This window comes from Vombatus ursinus, unplaced genomic scaffold, assembly GCF_900497805.2.
Source record: "Vombatus ursinus unplaced genomic scaffold, bare-nosed wombat genome assembly UNPS02015089.1, whole genome shotgun sequence".
NCBI lineage: Eukaryota > Metazoa > Chordata > Mammalia > Diprotodontia > Vombatidae > Vombatus > Vombatus ursinus.
In genome coordinates, this window is record NW_020954867.1 from 487476 (window position 1) to 498365 (window position 10890).

Genomic DNA, 10890 nt, shown 5'->3' on the forward strand with positions numbered 1-10890 from the left:
TTTACATATTTTTGAGTTCTAAGAGCACACAATGAAAGTTTTGTCCCAGTTCTTGGCGTTAATAGACATGAAAAAAAATTCTATTGTTCTTAATGGAAGACAAGGATCACACTGAGTAAATATATTTGGATTTTAAAGTTCTTAAAATTATCTTCAGCTGACAATCTGTAAAGTAGTGATTGATGTTCAACCAACTAGTTTAATTAGCAAATGGATCAATGAGCTCTGCAGTTTTCATTCTTTTTTCCCCTTTTTTACATATAAGCCTGTTAGTTCTAATAATTCATTCTCTTGCTATTTAATCACAATTCTGGTTGGAGATTACTGCTCTGAAATGAAAGACTGGGTTCTGACCTTAATCCAAAAAGTTTGTCTTCCTGGGAGTTTTTCATAGATTTCCTGTCAAGAGGGAGTGAACCACTGGCCACAGGAGGCAAGCTTAAATTAGTGTGTATCCTCAGGGCAAACCCTCTTATTCTCTCACTTGCCTGGAGCCAGTGCCATGCAAGTGTCTCACTTAGTGGTGCCAGGTAACCCCACATCCCATGATCCTGCTTCCCAGTGATTTCAGAATGTGGCAACTTTCTCAACGTCAATGTTTATAAGTGAGGAAAGCCTTGCTAAACATCTGAATGTTCAGGCATCTAAAACATTATTTATGGCAAACAAAATAAAGCTTGATAAACAAGAGTCCTGGGAGGGTTGAAGGAATTCGTAACAAGATTTGCGGGGGAAACGTTATTTTGGAATGTGAAAGAATAGCTTTAATTACTTATCTAGCAGAATCAAGAAAGGCACTACTAAAGACAATATCAACAGGTTTTGCTTTAATTCATATTTTCCATGCTGGTGTATCAAAAGTTGAAAAAGCAGCAATATATAAGCAAAATTATTCTATTTCCTAAATTCTGTATCAAAATGTTCCAGAAGTAAATGAATAAAAGTGGTAGCATTGATTAGTGAATGAATAAGGAATTGTTCTCAATCACGAATAACTTTGTTAAAGTTCTGGCTGTGACTGAATTGTGCCCCAGGCAAATATTTACAACTATCAAATGCAGAGCAGATACAGAATTGATTTTGTAGAGGGAGTTTCCTTGCAGGGAGTTCCCTATACCAGGGAATCATGGGTCTAGACCAAAAACTATAATACTAAACCAGGACCTTAGGTGGAAAGGAAAGATGCTTGTGTATGTGTATGTATACACACATATGTAGATATTTGTGTGTATACATTATATATATACACACATACATATATATACTTATACATAATTATGTTTTATACATATATAATATGTATGTATGTATCTATCATCTATCTATCTATACTGATAGGAAGAGAGTCGGAGAGAGAGGCAAAGACAAAGACAGACAGAAAGAGACAGGGGGAAACAGTGTTTCCATTGAATACAAGTAAGTGAAAAAAAAAATTTTAATTCTCACTTAGTTTGGTCACCAGGATAAAACAAAGCTAAAATTCAGATTAAAAAAAAAGTACAATTTGGGGTCCAAGATGAATGATCACCTTTAGTTTGGAGAGAGATTTCAAAAACTGATTTGAGAATTTTCAAAATGATTTAAATGAAATATTTAGTCAGTCAGCCCTGTGTCTACTCCTTTTAAGACCCATTTCAGCCTTGCCTTGTCAGATAGGAAAAGTATAAGTCTTGTTCAAATAACGGAGTTTAGCTGGAATAAGGCATCCTTTTGGTATTCACATTGAATAAGCCCTTGGACATGGGGCTTTGCAGAGAGATCAGTGCTTCTACAAAACCTTGAAAAACCTTCAGCCTGAAGCTATTTTGTATTCTCTCCTTAAAACTAGAAGTTGTTCATATTGTAGAGGGCAGGATGGCTGTGAAGTTCCATAGCCTTTGCATTGGTAAAGACAGCAAGCTATTCTGTCCCTATTCCAATTTCAGCCTCACCATTCAAAGTGATATTGCCTGTATAAAGGCAATAATAACCTGGGAAGTTGCCCAGATTCATTTATAAGAAAGTGAAGAGCTCAATTTGAGCTCTGTTATGTCGGGTTCTTCAGTCTATCATCATGACCTGACATCACTCCATTGTACTGTCTGTAGTCTCTGAGAAGGGGGCAGAGAAGTTTTCATTTTGTTGGTCCCTTCATGACTCTGAATGTGCCATTATGCTTTACAAACGCAGAAATCAGCCTTGACCATTCACTGGAGACACATTCTGAGTACGTGCCAAATGGCAAAGCAACTATCCTAGAGAACAGCATGTTTTACTTTTCTTTGGCCCAAACTGGTCACTGTGCCCTCCTGGGTTTCCAAAGGGTGCAAGGTTTCCCTGACACTTCTAAACAATCCAATGTGAAACTCAGAATAGGCATTGTGGGAAGTTGTAATCTATTCATACACGCAATTGAGCTAACAAATGTCACCACAGCACCATTTGGCTGTGATTGTAAAGGGTAATTTTGGCCACCAAAGCAACCTCTATGAGTTTGTTAATCTTGTTTTTCTGTTTGGTTTATATAAATCCGTCCCCGTTGTTTCAAGGGAAGCTGAGCCCAATTGTTCCTTCACATCTAATTTTAACCCAAGTCATATTAGCAAGTCATTTCTATGAGTCATTTAGTTTTTCCTCTGCAAAAAGGAAAAAAAATGTGTATATAAAATGCTTTGAAGAAAGTTGTTATACCGAAAGTGCTTTATTAAAGTGATTTTTATATATGAGCTACTTTTTTTAATGCCAAGAAGACTTATTTTCCTGGGACAAATACAATACTGCCCCAATCACTAGTTCAGTGATATCTAGAACTCTTTAACTAGAAATTATTTCTTTTTCCTATGTCTCAAAAAGGAAAAAAAAGGAACAACTGGGAGAATAAATTAAGATTTATTGGTCACTTACACATTGCTATTGTTTTTTGTCCTTTTTCAAGGAGGACCAGTGACATTATTGGTGATGTATTGACTTGTGCATGAATTGGATTTAAATGAGACAGAGGTGTACAAAGTCATCAGCCTCACTCTCTCTTCTAGAGTCGTGGAAGTTCAGTGGCAGGGCAAAAGTAAAAATGAGGTGATGGGTCACGATTCAGCAGATAATTTTGGCATTTTCGATGTCTCACCAAGCTCTACACACTCCACATCTCTTGCTTCAGCCTTCTTCATGGCCATTGGCACACATTGTTCTCATCAACCTTGTTACTGAACGAATGAATACAAGGGTTAATTAATCAGCTGATGTTAAAACATTTACTTCGTTCCAGGCACTGTGCTGAGTGAAAGGATCCAAACGCAAGTACACAAGTAGACAATGAAAATGAAATAGATTCTTTGCTGTGTTTTTAATTGACAGGAAAGAGTGAAAAAACATGTTTCCTTAGAGTCTATAAGAAGTGATTAGGGATTCCATGAAGTGAGAGAAAAGGCATAAAGCACGAAAAAAATAAGGGGGTGGAGGTGATGGGAAGGGAAACTTCAACTTTTTAATAACATTGCCTAGACCTGATCCTGTCACTTTAAATAAAAAATCGGTGACCTTCAGAATTGGAAAGAAATATCACATGCTCTACCTCACAAAAGTCTTTTATCTATGTCTAAATAGCTTCCTTGCCAAAATAAAATAAAATAAAATAAAAACTCAGCACCTAGTTCTGGTATACCTTAAATATGGTCCCCTTTAATATCCATTCCCTTTTTTCTTAAGATGTTATTAATAAAGTAATTGAGTCAGTGGTCTAAGTACAATTGTTCATTTTCATCCTCAGGAAAGGCTTTTGGGGCCAAATCATTCATTACATTTAAACAATGGAAAACATTTGCTGAAAAATAGTCTATCGGAAGTTTACAGATCAGTTTTAAGGACAAGATCATAATGACTATATTGAAAATCCAATCAATTCTGCAGAAATCAGCACTAATGTGCTAGACAATTAAGGATTCAAATAAAAAACAATAGCTAGCATTTATACGACACTTTAAGTCACACAAAGAGCTTTTCATGAATATCTCTTGATCCTCACAACAACTCTTAGCAGTTATTATTATTATATCCATTTTAAAAATGAGGAAACTGAGGCTGAAAGAGGTTAAGTAATTTCCCTGTGTCATATAGCAAGTGTCAGAAGTGCAATATCTATCTGTCTGTCTCTCTCTCTATCTATCTATCTATCTATCTATCTATCTATCTATCTATCTATCTATCTACCTATATATTTTCTGTAAAGAAAAACAGAGACAGATATAGACACAGAAATAGACTGAGACAGACATAGAAGGAGGGATATGTGAAATAATCTAGATCAAAGTTGTCAAATACGTGCCAGGTATCCATATTATGGCCACGACATTCTTGAATGCTACTGAATCAGATTAAAAATGTAATTGGAGAAATTTTAACAAAAATAAAAATTCAGGGACAGTCTGGTGGCACAGTGGATAGAGTACTGGCCCTGGAGTCAGGATGACCTGAGTTCAAATCCAGCCTCAGACACTTAACACTTACTAGCTGTGTGACCCTGGGCAAGTCGCTTAACCCCAATTGCCTCACCAGAAACAAACAAAAAAAAATTCAATAAAACAAAGTTGTAATATATACAAACTAAGTCAATATGCAGCCCACTGGAATCTTCATACATTAATTAGTGGTCTGTTTGACATCATTTGTCTAATGTATAAAATCAGTCACTAAGGCTTGTTGTCCACCCTTCGATCTGGAAGAGAACCAATGAAATCGGAAGAGTGATGTCTTGACTTGCAGGTAAATTGGATTTAAGTGAGGCAGAGCTGTGCAATCATCAGCCCCACTCTCTCCTCCAGAGTCATCAGAGTCCAGTAGCAAGACATAGGTCAGGACAACTGGTGATGGTCCTAGATGCAGTGGGAGACCTCCAGGGGTGGGTAAGCTGTGGCCTCAAGGCCATGCGTGGCCTTATAGGTCCTTTAGTGTGGCCCTTTGACTGAATTCACAGAACAAATCCCTAGAATTGGGTACAATAAGGCTTGGCCTTTTTAAGCAAAGGTCTTTCCTAGGTCTCAGTTTGTCTGAGGTAATAACCATTTCTTAGTTAAAGGATAGGTAAGAATTGAGGTAAAAGATGGCCTACTTTGTCTTCACAAAAGAATCACTCTGGGAGGGAAGATGCTCAAAATAGTCACTAATGCATAATCATTCTGAAGTGACCCAGGTTTTAAGGTTTTAACCTTGCTTGACTTTGGCTACATGCAGCCAGTCTGCAGAGAAAGATGATGGTGGGAGGAGGGTGGTCCTGCAGGAGAGGGGTAGTCTGCCTTCCAATCATATTTCTTTAGTGCTGATTTCATTTCCTGATAATGAATGTCACAGCAGCTACCACACATGCTCACTAACTCATCTCCTTAATTGAAATGTTAGCTAATTAGAATATTTAGGGAAGAGCTGAGATGCAATGGCCCAGTTCCTTTTGGAGACATGTGCCTATCAGGTTTGTCTTGTTCTTATTATGAAAAGTCTTTAAACGCAGGTCCAATTTAAATGACATTATTGGTCTTTCATGGCCTTCTCACCTTTTAGTCTTGGTGTTTTGTTAAATAAATTCCTTTTAATTTTCTCTTTCTGAGTTTTGCCTCCTTTATCAGTGCAAAAGCCTGAACATAGAAGTTTCCTTTTTAACAATCAATTGTTGGGAAATAGTTCTGGATAACAATTTGGAATTGTGTCAGGAAAGTGAAAAAATTGCCCATACATTTTAATCTCAGTACTATTATATAAATAATGGAAATCGAAGACAGACACAAAGGTACATATGTATGTATATACATATATATGTATGCATGCGTATTTATGTATACATGTATATACACACAAATATATGTGGTAACAATCTTTGTGGTAACAAAGAACTGGAAAAAAGTGGATGACCATTGAAGAATATATATACAATTATACTATATGTATATAATGAATATTAGTTTATCATCAGAATTTTAAAAATTTCAACATATACAATACTTTGCCTTAAATATTGCCTTTCTAGGAAGAGGAGGAAAAAACATTTGGTTATCCATTCTCCAGGCACCATGGCTAGTTTTTCAGTAACAAAGTTTGGTTTTCTTTTAGTGGTCTTTTCACTTATGTTGTTGTCCTTTTTGTGTTTTAGTTGTTTATTTCACCCTTCATTATTACATACAAATCTTCCCAGGTGTATTTGAATTCCTCATGTTTGTTATTTCTTATTAAGCAAGAATAGTCCCTTACATCCATAATACTATAATTTATTCGAGCATTTCCCTAATTGAGTTTGCTCTTTATTCTTGCATTCTTTTCATTTCTAGTAACTGAGTACTGAAATAAATTAAAACTTCCTATGTTGGTGATGTTTCAGGGCAATGAAGGACAAGTTTCCAATCTTTCTTTTTTAATACACATATTCCTTAGATGATGTCGAGAAATCCCAATGGGAGTACTCCCCGGAACAAAACAGGCAACTGTTCATGATTTGCTAGATAAATCCTAGGGAGCTGCCTGAGGCACAGAGTGGTTAAGTCACATACTGAGGATCACAGAAGTCCTTAGCACCAGAGGAAGGATTTGAATTGAATCCTTCTTACTGCCAAGCCACATACTTTATTTAAAATACAATGGCATCTCTTTTAAGTATTCTTTCAAGCAAAAAAGAAAATCTTAAGGTGATCAATGATAGTGTCATGCATTAAGACATTTCCTCATATCATTTATTTTAAATATGAACTTGAAACAAATCATCCATGTTATGAAATGAGTTCCAAAAAACCAAAGTAGAATGGAGACTGAGTTATTTTTTAATTGTTTGCGGTAGTCATTGTAAAAGAGTGTTTGAGTGGAAATCAAACCGTTTGTTCTTGAAGCACTGCCCCATTTCTGATAAGCTGAGACAAAAACGGTTAGCTTGCTATTACCTTGACAACACTGGCCTGGACTCAGGATGAGAAGTAGCTGACAGCGCATGGGGGACACTAATAATCAGATGGGTTATGCCTGGGGGAGTGAATGAAGCACTCAAGCCCCTTTAATATTTATGTTTGGTGTTAAACACTCCAAGCAAAGATAATGAGTTTGGCTCTATGCCCTTTTCCAATATTTTGAAAAACCTCACACCCCTGATCGCTTTAAATGTAAATTTATCCACTCTGTAAGCAACCGAGAATGAATGAGTGTCCACCAAAAACTAGTATGCTGTGACTTTGGTGATGGCACTTCATTAAAAGCATTTAAGTAACACTTTCCCTCCTTTCCAATCCACCTTATTCTCAAATATTCAACACATACATGAATCTATAGTCTTTTGATCTTGCCACAAACAGCTGCTAAATGCTGGCAAGAGGCCCTCACTGGTGTTATTACCTTAAATACTAGACAAGGCTGCCTTAGTAAGAATTCTAACAATCACAGCTAAGCACTCAGCTCACAACAATCATAGCCCAGCACTCAGAACACATCTGGGGCATTGTGTTCGATTCTGGGCGTCACATTATTTTGGGAAGGACATTAACAAATTGGAGAATGTCCAGGTGAGGAGGGCTTTGGGAGTGGAGCCTATGATATGTGGACTCAGTTAAAAAAGCTGTGGTGTTTAAAGTAGAGACAAGAATATTGAAGGGATGGCAAGACAAGAGCAGTGGATCTAAGGAAAACCTTCCTGAAGAATTAGAACTGTTTTATATTAGAACAAATTGCCTCAGAAGATAGGGGTTTCTCCTCCCTAAAGTAATTCAAAAAGAACTGACTGAAATGACCAAATATGAAGTTTTTATAGTGTGGTATCCTCTTCATATGTAAATTGAACTAGACAGATTCTGAGGTTCCTTCTAACTCAGATGATTAAGCGGTGTAATGTTTAATTCCCCAGATGCTAAAAGCAAAATCGCTTTAAGTGTTCCTTCCCAGAAAAATATATATATAATATCTATATTTTTTTCAAGATAATAATTTGCTATCAAAGAGTGATTTTTATAAGGTCCAGACCATTATCCTTTCCTATATCCACCGAAGATTAGTAAAGAGGTAAATAATAGACTTATAAGAATTTTAAAATAAAGTCTTGCTAATTACCACCCAAATTTGCCAACCCCCCCCCCCAAAAAAAGACTGCTTAGGCTGTAGATAAAGGATGACAGAGGGTTTACTTGAAAACCGAAAGGCTATTTTAAAATCTTCTATTTCTTCCAAGGCAAATATAAAATGGAGAAGCTGGAGGATACTGTGTTGTCATAGGGATGATATCTCCTGTGAAGGAATCTTAATTAATAATTAATGGAGCCAGCAGAGGTTATAAACTGCAGAATGGAATTTCCAGTATTTTCTACAGAGGTAAAAAACTAATACACACAGTGTGTATATATTTATATGTTTTTCTGTTTTAGTTATATTAGTCATATTTGGTCATTTTAGTTATATAGATAACATTTTCACAAATAATATTACTAAATTGATGTGCAAACCTCTGGACTATCTTACTACATCATCTTGTTCTTTGGGCAAAGAATTGAACCAGTTAAATTATACCTTTATTTTAAAGTGATCTTGTTTATTACTTAGCCATATTGAATATGAACCTATCATTTGGATGCACACATATGTATGTATATAGGTAGACACTGCATTCTTTAACTTCTAGTTAGGGAAAATTGTTCATGATCCAATATTCCCTATTTTAAAAATTTTAAATATATTTTAATATTTAAACATACTTTGTACTTGCCATATTTTAAAGTTTCATTTTTACTTAGTTTTGTTCATTATTAATACCTTTGGTTTCTATATGGTCATTTGGGGATTATAACCGTTCCTCAGTGCAATACTTATCTTGACCAATGGTCCTTCTCTTTTTCTAAAGAAATCAGTAGAGCAAAACCAGTGCGCATATATACCACATTTGAGTGTGCATACAACCTTTCGCACCTTATGACTTCTCCAGGTCAAAAAAATTACCATTTTAATTTTTCAGATTGATTTGATTATTTTTTAAATTATGTTGTTTTAGAGGTTGCATACACACATGTATGTGTGTATGTATGTATGTGTGTATATATGTATATGTGCACATATATACTTCTGGTTTTGTTTCTTTGCCTTTACTGAAGTCCAAATAAGTCTCTCAGTGTTCCTAAGAATTTATATTCATTATTTTTATATCACAAAATAATATCATATTACCTTTATATACCACAATATGCCCTGCCACTTCCGAATCAATGGACACATTTTATTCCCAGTTATTCACTATCACAAAAATGTGTTACTATGAATATATAATATCCTTATGTATGCATTTTATATGTATATATATATTCATATATAGAGAGATGTAACTTCTGTATATATATGCATAAGTATTTATGTATATATTTTCTATCTTTGATTTTGTTTGGTCTTTGGGTATTGTGCATAAGAGCAGGATCTCTGGTCAAAGAGTATCAAATGAGTCTCTATGTAACGCTTCCAATATTTACACTTCCTGTCTTTTATTATCTTTATCAATTTGCTTATTGGGAGGTGAAACTTCAATGTTTTCTCAGTTTTGTGTTTTTCTTTTCATTAGTTAATTGGAGCAATAATTCATATGGTTGCTAAAAATCTGCAAGTGTTTTTGAGAACTCTGTTCACATTCTTTGATTACTTATATTATGTATTCTGGGGCAATATTTTAAAAGATTTACATGCTTTGCTTTGCCTCAAATGTATACACATATGGTCCACAAATGTTTATGTGTATGAGTATCCATATATATGTATAGTATGTATATATGTGTGTGTCTATTTGTGCATAACAGAATCACAGAATTCGAGAATTAATAGAATTACAGATTAAGACTTAGAATGAACCTTAGATGGCTCTGAATCTAAGTTCCTCATGTTACAAATGAAGAAATTGAGGATGATAGAGGCTAAGTAACTTTCCCAGGATCACACAGCTACTAAATGTCTGAGATAATATTCAAATTCAGTTCTTCTTGACACCAAGTCCCTCAATATCCACTTAGTCCAAACAATATCCCCTTTAAAAAATCCCCACTAGAACACGCAGAACCAATAAATGGTCACCTGTCCACTTTTTGAAGGCCAACAGTGAGGAAGAATTTGTTGCCTCCAAATGTGTCCTTGGCCACATTTTGATAGCTTAGTTTTTTGGAAGATTTTTTTTTCTCAACTCAGATATCAAGCCTCAATTTGCCTTTTACTAAAGGATCATCATTTTACTCTCTTGAGCTTAACCAAATCTATTCCCTCTTACATATGGCAAGTCCTATTTGTCTTTCTCATTAACAAAAATACTTTTTAAAAATCTATGTAGTGTTTCTTCAAGAAAACTCTTTTTACTGACAGTAATATTGACAGTTGAGGTACCCAGGGAATAACTGACTCTCTTCTCAACATTCTAGGAGTAAATTTTAAGAGGCTTTTTTATTTTTCAGTACTATCATTCATGAACCCTTTTTGGGTGTGCTTCCCATTATCATTTTCCTAGTTAAACTCAATTACCTTTTAGAAAATGGATTTACCAAACAGGAAAAATAGGAACAGCTGGTATCAAACATTTCTTTCAAAATGGGAATGAACTCTCCTTTTTCATCTACAAGGTCCTTAGGATAGTGGGCTCAAAAATACAGTAAAATACTAATAAATCAGATGTGAAGATAAAACGTGACGACAGGGTACTTCTTGACGCCTAGTTCTGTAAATCCTTTTTTTCTCTACACTGCATGCTTTGGAATTGGTGACAGATGACCCATTCTGCTTCTGAGATAGATTTTCTCCCTATAGATCCCCATATTTTTGTTGAAGGGGTTGATCTGCTGCTGGTGTGTCTATAGCAGGTCACTTGGCTGATATCCTGCAATCTCTTAGGAACTTGTAAAACTCATAGGATTGTTCTCAAAGCAAACTCATCACAAG